Genomic DNA, 12775 nt, shown 5'->3' on the forward strand with positions numbered 1-12775 from the left:
CCCCCCGGGGGTGGAGTTTTTGAAGTGAAACTTCTCTAGTGGCACCTATTCTGATGGGGCAAAACTGGAGAGATGGAGACGACATGTGAAACGGAAGTGACGTCTCCATCTCTCCAGCGCCGCTCCCCCACACGCCTGCTGTGATATGCGGTGGCGGCGATAGCCGTCGGCGCCGCTCCCAACGGGCGCTGCTCCCCCCACACAGCCGATCATCGCCGCTGCTCCTAACGGCCATTCCCCGCTGCCATGTTGCGCATGCGCAGTTGTGATGGCGCCGCTGACGGACGCCACACATGTGCAGAAGCGGCTGGCAACGACGCCATTCCCCCCCCATGCCCGAAGGTTTGCCCAAATTAAAGATGGCTGCCCTGCGCGATTGCTGTGGATTGCGCATGCGCCGCAGATCTGTTGAGAGCACAAGGCGGAGACGCGTCTCTTCGGTCTCCAAGGTAAAGTTCATAAATAGTGGGCCTGGCGAGGTGGAGAGCTGCCCAGCCGCAGAGCGGCTGCGGAGGCAGAAAGGGAGAAGGGAAGAGCCTGGAAAATTCAAGTTGGCTCGGATGCTGCGGTTGCTATGAAGCCTGGGAGGGGTAGGCCGTGAAACCCACACACCCTGGGACAGGGGTCCTCACAAGTAATACAACATAGTGTGGGAGCCTGCTGAGGGGGAGGGGGGAGACTAGGGAGGGGGTACAATGGAGGCATAAGGTGCTAGCGTCCGCCGTGACGCATAAGGTGTTAGCGTCCGTCGTGACGCATAAAGTGTGTGCGCCCGCCGTGGTGCAAGTTAGCGTTCACGTCCTGCGAGACGCTGTAGTCAGGTTGCCCTTAGCGAGGGACCACCTGTTGCTATATGTTGATGTTACATGTCTTCTATGCTAGTTAGTAAAGGTCTTAGTTCTTATCCAATCAGTTGTATGTGGTTATTGTGTATTGTCCTGCGAGGAACCACTCCCCCTCTGGTGGGAGCCATCGCGGGTGGAGGCGCTGTACCGAGTACGCGGTTACTCATAGTATCCTATAATTGCCCCAGGTTTCACTTAGCGGAAGCTCAGCTCTCCTGCGAGCCAACAGGTAAAGCACCACACCTGGTAACATTGTATGTTTCTCTGCCCCCACAGTATAATCTGCGATTGGGGGGGGGGGGGGGGGGAAACCCGTTACATATATTTTACTATTTACAATGAGTGCAAGCTTTAGGGACTTTTAGTGACAACCTTTTGCCACTTATCAGTGTTCTCCTACGATACTTCCCTATGCACTGTTGATTTTTATAATTGGTGAGCAAGGTATTTTTGTGTTTATTTTATACGCGGATGCCAAGATAGTGGTGAAAAACAAAAAATTTGTGCTGATACTAAATTATAGTGGTTAAAAGCGCTCTCCTTGTGCTTTTATTAATGAAATGTTTAAGTCTCTCCAAACTTAGGTGCAGCTTATACAGTCTACCAAGGAGAATACAAAGCAGCATCATCGCAAGAAAAAAGTGCCGGCACCACCGTAAACAGCTAACAGAGACAAAGAATCATCAAGCCAGCGTTTTTTACCAACTGTTAGTGTATCTAGGCACAATAATCCTACAACATTTAACCACCAAGGAATTAAGACTTCAGGCAAGGCCCGGTCTTAAACAAACAATTTGTTTTTTCAGGACTCAATATTATTTTTTTATGCTTTAGAGTGTGTTTTTAAGATGTATGCCTCGCTAGGCAAGATCAGCCTACACCATCCAGATGATGACAAGGGATGATCAATTTTGAAATATTTGTAATGTTTATTGTTTTGTGGTCACATCATTTTGCAGACAATCATACAATCTCGCACAATGCTACACAGGTTAATGGGTCACATGGGAATATATACAATGATTCCCTGCCATACTCTAGTGGCCCCCAGTGACGCAAGAGAGAATTACATTTAACCCCATGAGTAGGGATACCTTATACTAATTCCGAATTTAAAAAATGAAATGTTAATTTGAATTTGTTTACAGGGAACGTTTCTAAACTTTTAAACCGGATTCCACTGGTGAATGAGGTTCCTGTAGGTGGAAATTACACTGGGAACAACAATCAATTTATGGGTCAGGTGCCTCCACCAACTAATGAAATTTGTGTAAAAATGTATTTACAGCCCTGAACTAAAAATGTATAGGGAGGATATGGTCTTAATTTTATCCATTAACTTACTTAATCAAGAACAGGTACAGATTAGATTAAAGGCCCTACAGAATAGAATGGCTCTGGACTATATTTTAGCGTGTGTGCCCGAGTTAAAGAGCAATGTTGTGTTTTTATTAAAGATCAAAGTGGTAAGATTGAGCATGAGCTAGAGAAGATCGCAGAGATACAGGAGAGATTAAGGAAAGGTGGAGATAAGAGGTGGGTTCCGTTAGGAATTACCAAATTGGTTGGTTTCCTAGAAGCGAAACAGATGAATGGATTTGTCTGTGTGTTTGCAGTTCTGTTTGTTTTGTATGACTGTCATGTGCAGTAAATCTATACTGCAAAGGTGTGTAACACCCTCTACCCAGGCCATGCCACTGATCACAGACGACTCCACAGAAGATGCAATCTCAGAAGGAAAAGTCAGTCCTCCTCAATGGAATACAGATGAAGATGATGGCAGAAAGACCAACCTGGCTGATATGATAGCCAGCAGCTCTGTGAGTTTCCATAACTATCAAAGTCATGCAAATTTGGACTCTCCAGGCCAACGCGACGTTTCTGGAGTTTTATCTGAAATTATCCTTAAAAGACTATGTTTTAAGAATAAAAAGAGAGGACTGTGAAGATTGAGATAATGTGTGTGGCTCAGGCTATATGAAGACAGACTATCACCCACCTCCATTTTGGCCTAACCGCCATTTTGAGTGTTTGAATGTATGCTTATTTCAGCAGCACTCAGAGGAAGGTATTCAACGTACTGTACTTAGATTGGTATGAAAATGAAAGTGATCAAAAATACATCATTAGCGCTATGTCAGAGTCACTTATCCGCTCCCTACAGAACCCCACATGCGCAAAAGGAAAGAATCCCACAGCAAGCAAACCCCAAGTACCATAAGGATAGGCAAAAAGGCGACATTTCGGGCCGATCTCACCCCTTTATTAAGCCCAATATCCTACAGAGAGCACAAAATAAGTTCCATTCTTAAGGCCTCTGCCCCAGTGTCTACTGCAGCGCTCGCTACAACGTGCGCTGCAGGAACAAGATCCGCTCCTCAATGGGGCCGGCCCCACTAGCTGCATTGGCGCCCAATTTGCAGCCGCGATGCGCAACCAGTTTTTCAGAAGACAATAATTTTGTCTTAACAACTGGCGACGGAGCATTGGCCACGCCTTGGCAGCAGTTCAGCCAATGAGGGCGAACCAGCCGCGTGACGTCATGGCCGCGCCCCCGCAACGCCCCCCCTGTCGGAAGCTTGTCTTTCCCCTACAGCTCCAGCACAGACCGCGGCTTGTGAAGGTGAACGCACCGCCAGGTCACAGGGCGCACGTGCAGTAGTAGGTACTGGGCCCGTAGACTTACGGTGATCGTCCTTAAGTCCCACGGTGTGGTTCTCTTATCAAAGTCTCCAAAGAAGAGACTTCCACTCTCTATCTCCTTATATCATTCACCACCACTCATTCCTAAATCTCCCTCCCACCTGTATTCCTCGCAAGGCCTTCACTGCATTGAATGCCAAAGAACACTACTTCTCGCTTATCAACACACACAAATCAAATCCCCAACGTCTTTTCTTTCTATTTGATTCCCTCCTCCAATCTTCTCCTCCCACTTCCCATCCTTCACTTCTCCTCAAGCCTTTGCCAACCACTTGAAAGGCAAGGTGGATGCCATCCACAGTAAGATTCCTTCTGTCCCTTCCCCCTCCTCTCTACTTTTGCCTAAACCTCCTTCCACTCTTGACTCTTTTTCTCCGGTTAAAGAGTTGGAAGTTTGGAAACTGATTCTCTCTTCTCCCTCACCACATGCCCTCTTGATCCCATCCCCTAAGGGCTGGGACCCACTGCCGCGTGAGCGTTCCCCACCAGCAAGGGAATCCTTCCTAGCCGGTCCCAGTCCCCCCTCGCTGCATGGCTCACAACGCGCTGTGATGCGTTAGCCGCCAGGGGGATGCAAGAAAATTGTGATCCCGAGCAGTGACGCGTCATGTGGTGCGCTGATGAGCCAATCAGCGGCGGGAGCGGGAGCTGTCAGACAGCTTTCTATACAAGGTAAGGGTGTGTGTGTGTGTGTGTCTGTGTGTGTGTGTGAGCGTCTCAGTGTCAGCGTGTGTGAGGAGGGCATTTGTGGGGGAAGGGAGAGGGAGCTGCTTACCTTCCAGCTGCCCGCAGCAGCTCCCTCCTGTACTGCAGCCCGAGCCCGTGAAGGGAAGGGGGGGGGAGTAGCGGGTCCCTGCGCTCAAACCACGCCCCCACTCGCGCCCCCCCTCCCACTCCCGCCCACTCCCGCCCCCCTCCCGCTCCTTACAGACCGCATATCGCGGTCTGTGTCTGTCAGCGCCCCGTCTGTTTTGCAGGTCACATGACCTCGCAGCGTCATTTTGCCGCCGCGTTGCCATGGTGACGCCGGGAGGAAGCCACCGGAGCCACGGGTAAGTATGGTTTACAGAGGCCCTGCAGCTCCCCCGGCACTTAATTTAAGTGCCTTCGGGAAGCGCGCGGGGCCTCTGTAAACCCCGCGCCCCCCGTCGGCAGTCTCGCGCCCCCCCTGGGGGTCGCGCCCCACAGTTTGCGCACCGCTGATCTACATCATGCAAATCCCCAAGGTCATTTTTCCCTACTAATCCTGCCCGACCTTTCTGCTTCTTTCGATGCTGTCGATCCCTCTCTTCTCCTTCATATCCTGCACTCTCTTGGTATCTGTAGCCAAGCTTTATCCCGGTGCTTATGTTACCTCGCCCATTGCACATTCCCTGTCTCTGCTCCTAACTTGTCTTCAGCTCCTGTTGCTTTTACCTCCGGGCTCTGTTCTGGGACCTCTTGTTTTCTCTCTCTGTACACTATCACTTGGTGACCTCAACAAGTCCTTTGGCCTTAAGTACATCTTTATGCAGATATATCTTCCCACCTCTACCCTCACTCCTGCAATCCAGCCCCAAGTTTCTTATTGCCTCCAGGCTAAATGCTTGTTGTGAATGGTGCTCCGTTATATCAAACTTAATACTTCCACGTAAACCTGGCCTAATACTGCCATTTTGTCATGGCAGAAAATGGGACGATCATCTGTGATGTCGCCAAAGCACGTTGCCTAGGTATGAAATTTGACTCCTCCCTTTCCTTGTCCATTCACATTTATTCTTCCATTGCTTCTTCTTTCGTAAGATTAACAAGATCCGCTCTTCCTTCAGTCCATCTACTGTTAACATTTGAAAGCACCTTCTCTCCCCACCTTCTCTCCCCACCTTCAACACAAACCTTCAAACTCACCTCTTAAATTAAGGATTTCAATAGCCCAGACTCATGGCTACTGTCTCACAAACACAGCCACTCCTACTCACCATTGTGGCCAAGCAATGCCATCTACTGCACGTACCAACCATCAAGACCAAGCACTGCCATCTACTGCACGTACCAACCATCAAGACCAAGCACTGCCATCTACTGCACGTACCAACCATCAAGACCAAGCACTGCCATCTACTGCACGAACCAACCATCAAGACCAAGCACTGCCATCTACTGCACGTACCAACCATCAAGACCAAGCACTGCCATCTACTGCACGTACCAACCATCAAGACCAAGCACTGCCATCTAATTCACGTACCCACCATCAAGACCAAGCACTGCCATCTACTGCACGTACCCACCATCAAGACCAAGCACTGCCATCTACTGCACGTACCCACCATCAAGACCAAGCACTGCCATCTACTGCACGTACCCACCATCAAGACCAAGCATTGCCATCTACTGCACGTACCAACCATCAAGACCAAGCACTGCCATCTACTGCATGTACCCACCATCAAGACCAAGCACTGCCAGCTAATGCACGTACCCACCATCAAGGCCAGGCACTGCCATCTACTGCACTTACCAACCATCAAGGCCAGGCACTGCCATCTACTGCACGTACCCACCATCAAGAGCAAGTTCTGCCATCTACTGCTGCGGCCGAGTTTATTCGAGCATTTGCCCGTTCTGGGCCGCAGCAGTAACCTGGCGAGCGCCGGAAGGTGCCGGGCGCGCGCCGAAGCCTCGGAGGAGAGGCCCGCCGATCGGGGCTTCCCCCTCTCCTTACCGGGTCCGCTGGGTCCCCCGGAACGTCCCGCCGCCGTCCAAACATCCGCGCGACACCAGGGCTCCCTCGGGGAGCCCTGGGCACGCGTACAGGCGGCACAGGCACCCGATGATGCGTGACCGCGCATCGGTGATGCGCGGCACGCTGAGGGAGTGCGGCTCGCAAGCCGGGACATATCCCGGCTTGCGGAATGAGCCGTACTCGAATTAAGTGTGCCGCCTGTGTAATGCACTTATTCCCTCACCTGATGTCTCTGTAAGTCTCCAAACATACCACTTAGAGTGTAAGCTCTCTGGGGCAGGGATTTCCACCCTATTGATTTTGTTTTATGCACTTATTGTTTTATTCCTTGTATGGTATTTGTGAAGTATTGAGTAAGAAAGGGGCAATATATAAATACAGATATACATACACAGCAGGGATTTCTCCCATACAAAAGGGCATGGAGAGGCTTCGAGGAGATGTTCTTATTAAAGGGGATTTGCTTTATAACAATGCCTCCCCCACAGGAGGGGCTGCGAGGAGAAGATCTTATGAATCTTAGATTGGGGGAGGTGACACGTACTGGACGTGGTATATTTATATAAGGACGGTGTTCTCCCCAAAGAGATTCCTCCAGGAGACAGAGCCATGTTGGACATCCGCCCCCCGCTGATGCGCGCATCACCGCTCCTGTTACAGAGCGCGTGCGCACCCGCTCCTTCTACGCACGGCCACCGAGCATAGCTCCGCCTCCTCGGACGCACCGCACCTCCGCTGTGCGCTGTGCACGCGCATGACGGCGCGCAACGAGCCCCAGCTGCGTGGCAAGTTTAGCTATGAGCTCTTGTTTCCTGTAGCCTATCCTTGGCATCTCCGGAGGCCCCGCCTCCGCTCCGCCCCCTCTCCTACTGGTTCCTGTCTCCTATAAGAAACTTCCTCTTCCTGTCATACCTTGCTGAACATAACCTTATGTAGCCTTTGCGTGTGCCTGTCTTGTCCAGCCCAGTCTTGTCTTATTCTCTGCAGTTAACCTCTCGTGTACCGACCTGGATTTGGATTCTCTCTGGCTCTTGACCCCTGGCTTACGGATAACGACTACGAGTACCTCTCCAACCCCAGACCACAGGCTTACGGACTCCAACTATGTGTACCTCTCCAACCCACGGACCCCGGCAAGTATTGGATTAACCCTTTCTACATACCCAGACCCAGCAACACTACAAACCACCTTCTGGGCTTACCCCCGCTACTGTGGGTGTGTGGCATAGTCCTTCCCACCTCAGTGCCGGGGTCAGGTCTTGTTTGTGGGCTCGCACAAGCGTTACAGTATGTTCAGCCCAACAAACATTGTCCCCCCTGAGGTGGTTCTAGCCAGAAATACTTCTTCTCTAGTGGGAAACATACCCCAGGAACCACGTCTTCCGACACCCAATCGGTATGCGGGTGAACCCCTAGGATGCCGAGGCTTTCTTATCCAATGTGATATTCACTTTGAATTAACCCCTTCTCGCTTCCCTACCGATAGATCTGAAGTGGCTTATATCATGACATTGCTGACCGGAGACGCATTGGCCTGGGCATCTCCTATCTGGGAGTTAATGCCTGAACTCACGCAGAACTTTCTTGTTTTCAAAAAAAGGTTTCAGCAGGTCTTTGACACTCCTGGCCGCGAGACTACTGCGGCCTCTTCTCTTTTCCACATCACCCAGGGCCACCGGACTGTCGCGAAGTATGCTCTTGAATTTCAGACTATTGCCGCGGAGACCGGTTGGAACAACGAAGCTTTAACTGCAGCCTTCTGGTAGGGCCTCTCAGACTCCTTGAAAGATCAATTGGCTGCACATGTAAGACCTACTGCCCTGGAAGATCTGATCTCTACATGTATACGGGTGGATCAACGCCTCCAAGAAAGACGAAGTGAACGCCAGACTACTCGTACGCCTGTACCTATATCTCTCTCTCCTACACTCTCTCCTTTTGTTCCAGTTTCTGAAGCACCTGAACCCATGCTGCTGTGTACTCACCAGTTGTCTGTTTCAGAAAAGCAGCGCCGGAGAAGCGAGGGGCTATGTCTTTATTGTGGCCTAGCCGGTCATTTGGCATATGGCTGTCCTACGCATCCGGGAGATCGCCAGCGGCCTATAAGGTATGATGGAATTTCTTTGGGTACCATATCTTCTTGTCCGCCTTCCAAGAAAAATATGCCAAAAAGGATCCTTCTGCCTATCATAATGGAGGGTACTGACTTTCATACTTCTGCACTTGCCTTCATCGACTCTGGGTCTGGAGGAAACTTTGTGGACCAGAATTTTGCTACAGAACACCGGATTCCTCTGCTTAGCAAGTCCATTCCCAAAGGACTCGAAGCAATAGATGGCCATCCACTTCAACGTGCCTTCAACTGCTTGGAGACTGCGATATTCACTCTTTCCACCAAGGATGGACACAAGGAACAAATCTCGTTGGATGTCATTCATTCACCATCGGTGCAGGTAATCTTGGGTCTTCCCTGGTTACAATTGCATAATCCTATAATTGACGACTGATAAACTGCCTATACGATGGCCTGGTGCATGTCATATTCCTTGTGCTTCCCCTCCTCTTTCTCTGGCCGGTTTAGAAACCGCTGATACGAATAAGGGTCCACTTCCTGAGGCTTATATTGCATTCCTTGACGTCTTCGATAAGGTTAGCTCTGAAGCCCTTCCCACGCATCGTCCCTTCGATTGTCCATTGATCTCATCCCTGGTGCCATTCTCCCGAAAGGCAGATCCTATCCTTTGTCCATCCCAGAATCCCGTGCCATGTCAGAGTATATACAAGAGAACTTAAAAAAGGGATTTATAAGAAACTCCACCTCACCTGCTGGGGCAGGCTTCTTCTTTGTGAAAAAGAAAGATGGGTCTCTCCGCCCCTGCATTGATTATAGAGGTTTAAATAAGATCACCCAAAAGAACCTGTATCCCTTACCACTCATCTCAGAACTGTTCGACCGCTTACAAGGTGCCTCCATTTTCTCCAAACTTGGCCTCCGCGGTGCTTATAACCTTATACGCATCAGGGAGGGAGATGAATGGAAAACGGCCTTTAACACCTGCGATGGCCATTATGAGTATCTAGTAATGCCATTTGGACTCTGTAACGCTCCGGCGGTCTTTCAAGAATTTGTCAATTAAATATTTCGGGATGTTTTCAATTTGTTTGTCATTGTGTATCTTGACGATATTCTCATTTTTTCTAAATCCCTGCCGGAACATATTCAGCATACCAAGCTGGTACAGTACTCTCTCGTCTTCGTAAGAATCATCTTTATGCCAAGATGGAGAAATGTATGTTTCATCAAAGTTCTACGTCCTTCCTGGGCTATATAATCTCCGAGAAGGGATTCGCCATGGATCCTGAGAAATTAAAAGCAGTATTGGATTGGCCCCAACCTACGTCGCTTAAAGCTATCCAGCGATTTCTTGGCTTCGCCAATTATTATCGTAAATTTATCCATAGATTCTCCACTCTTGTGGCTCCTATAACCACCCTGACCAAGAAAGATGCTGATCCTTCCTCTTGGTCTCTAGAGGCCTGTTTGGCTTTTTTTTTTTTTCCAGAAAAAAGCCTTCACATCCGCCCCCATTCTGCATCACTCCGACCCGTCTCTTCCTTTCACATTGGAGGTCGATGCCTCAGACGTTGCAGCAGCGGCTGTTGTCATGGGAGAGGGGGTTTGGCCCGGTCTTGAAGGGGTTAAACCCCATTTGGCCACCCCCTGCTCTCACGTGGGAAGCAAGGGGTTAACTGGACTGCGGTTCAGTAAGGTGTTTTTACCCTTCTTCAGCAACCAACTGTATATTGCTGGTAGAGACAGCTAGGCCCATGTCTGGAGCGTTGGGTGTGAAATATAGCACCTGTGACAAACGTTCTCTACACAGAAGGCCCAGCTTCAAAGCATTTCTTGACAAGGGGTTTTATGGGGGCCAGGGGTGCGGCTACAGAAGGAGATATCAGAATTAGTGACCTTATTAAATATAAGAATATCATGAGATGTCCTCGGCTGAAAATGATAAAAGCTACATGTGTGTATCCGTAGGACAGAGTCGCACATAATGATTACAGACAAATGATGTCTTGCAGGTACTAAGAGACAGATATTAATTTCTCTCGTCATGCGTGCCGGAATGTATTAATATGTCTTGCGTGCCAGTAAGTATTACTGAACTGAAGTTATGAAGTTATTTAGATAGGAAAAGCAGTTTTTAAACGTCCTGGGGTGGGAGGAGTGTTACTCTGGGGTAAGACTGTCAACCTCACCACTGATTTATGACAGGGGTTGGGTTTAGGTTGTGTTCAATGGGAAATAACTGTATTTAAGGCTGAGCAAGTGTGGTAGGGGGCTGAGGAAATAAGCCCCCTGATTAGAATAATACCCACCCAGTGGGCAGGTATTGCGGTGCCCTCAGGTGAGGTAGCAAGGAGAGATTGGGTGCAGGTAATTGTTCTCCAATGGCCTACACTCAATAGTAGGGTATAGACTGGAGATTGCATATAAACGACGCTCAGCCTATACTCTGTGTCTTCGTGTATTTTCGTGATGTCTACATCTGAACCTGTGTTATGGAAGAAATTGTCAATCCTGTTTCCTGATGGCTTTCTTGTCCAAACTCCTTAAGTAAGTGTATATTTTGCCTGTTATTTGTATATCTTGTGTGTTCACCGACAGCTTCCTCAGGAGCGAACTGAAGGTGCCGAGTATTCATTTACACCTACCTTGTGTTATTTTGCTGCACCATCATTTTTTATCTTTTCTTCTGGGGTGTTTCTGAAAGCATCGCTCCCTTCCTACCCTGGACACACTTCAAGAATGGCAACATTTGCTCGAAGGTACCGAAAAACCTATTCTTATTCTCACCGATCACAAGAATTTATTGTATATTGAGAGCGCTAGATGCCTTGGTTCCCGTCAAGCTTGCTGGGCCTTATTCTTCTCAAGGTTTAATTATGTAATTTCTTATATTCCTGGTACTAAGAATTTAAAGGCCGACGCATTGTCTCGTCAATTCCTTTCTGAGGACAAATCAGACGAAGTTCCTGAAACCATTCTCCCTTCTAAACTCATCATTGCTGCTAACTCTTTCGACATCTTGGACAAGATTCTGGAATCACAGACGCAGGTGCCTGAAGGACTGCAGGTTCCTGAGGGATGTCTTTATGCGGCAACCAAACTCCGTTGAAAGACTCTCGAGTGGGGTCGTGCTTTCAAATCTGCCGGTCACCCTGGGATCCGAAGAACCACTGACTTAATCAGACGTATGTTCTGGTGGCCCGAGATGTTGAGCGACATTAAGGAATTCGTTTCATCCTGTTCAGTTTGTGCTCGGAATAAGTCCGGTCGACAAAAGCCTGCTGGTCTGCTACGTCCGCTTCCCATTCCGGAACGTCCCTGGTCGCACCTATCTATGGATTTCATAGTGGAGCTACCTATTTCAAATGGTATGAATACCATCATGGTCATCGTGGATCGTTTTTCGAAACAGGCCTATTTCATACCCCTCAAGGGCCTTCCCAATTCTGCTACTCTTGCTGAAGTCTATATCAAGGAGATTTTTCGTATACATGGGGTTCCCGTTTCTATCATATCCGACCGGGGATCACAATTTGTGTCAAAATTTTGGCGGGCGTTTTCTCAAAGACTCAATATTTCGCTTCTTTTTTCTTCTGGGTACCACCCGCAAACGAATGGACAGACAGAAAGGGTAAACCAATCACTGGAACAGTATCTTAGATGTTTAATTTCCGAGACCCAAGACAATTGGGCTGATCTATTACCCTGGGCTGAGTTTGCACACAATTCTCTAAGAAATGAGTCCACCCAAGAGTCGCCATTTTTCATCAATTATGGCTATCACCCTAATTCTCTTCCTTTATCTTCAAACATTTCTGGAGCTCCAGCCGCTGATGCTAGAGTCAACGCTCTTCAAGACTCATGGAGTAGGATCCGGAAAACTCTTCAAGAATCCGTTCAGAGACAAAAAATCCAGGCGGATCGACATCGTCTAGAGGCGCCCAGGTTCAAGACAGGAGACAAGGTATGGCTCTCTTCTAAAAACATCAGATTAAAGACTCCCACCTTAAAATTGGCTCCCAGATTCCTGGGACCCTTCAAGATACTGGAACAGATTAATCCTGTAGCATACCGCCTTGATTTGCCTCCATCTATGAAGATACCATCAGTATTTCATGTCTCTCTCTTAAAACCTGTCAAGCAGAGTTCCAGGTACCCTGATGTTCTCTCTCCTCCTCCTCCCCCTGTACTGGTTCAGGGTCAAGAGGAATTCGAGATCCAGTCAATTATTGATTCCAGATATTCCAGGGGAAGGATACAATTCCTAGTGCACTGGAAAGGCTTCGGTCCGGAGGAGCGTTCTTGGGTACCATTCGACCAGATCCACGCTCCCGGCTTACTTAGACGGTTCCACGCCAGGTATCCGCAGAAGCCGTACTTGTATCGTCCGGAGTTCGATCCTCAAGGGGGGGGTACTGTGAGGAATCG

General features: G+C 48.9%; 1 protein-coding gene across 2 annotated transcripts in view; it reads right to left on the minus strand.

The window, feature by feature from the left end:
• Positions 1-12775, minus strand: part of LOC142463594 (RING finger protein 112-like) — a 67102-nt gene that overhangs the window by 4283 nt on the left and 50044 nt on the right. The window lies entirely within an intron of this gene.

This window comes from Ascaphus truei, chromosome 11 (assembly GCF_040206685.1).
Source record: "Ascaphus truei isolate aAscTru1 chromosome 11, aAscTru1.hap1, whole genome shotgun sequence".
In the NCBI taxonomy this organism is placed as follows: Eukaryota; Metazoa; Chordata; class Amphibia; order Anura; family Ascaphidae; genus Ascaphus; species Ascaphus truei.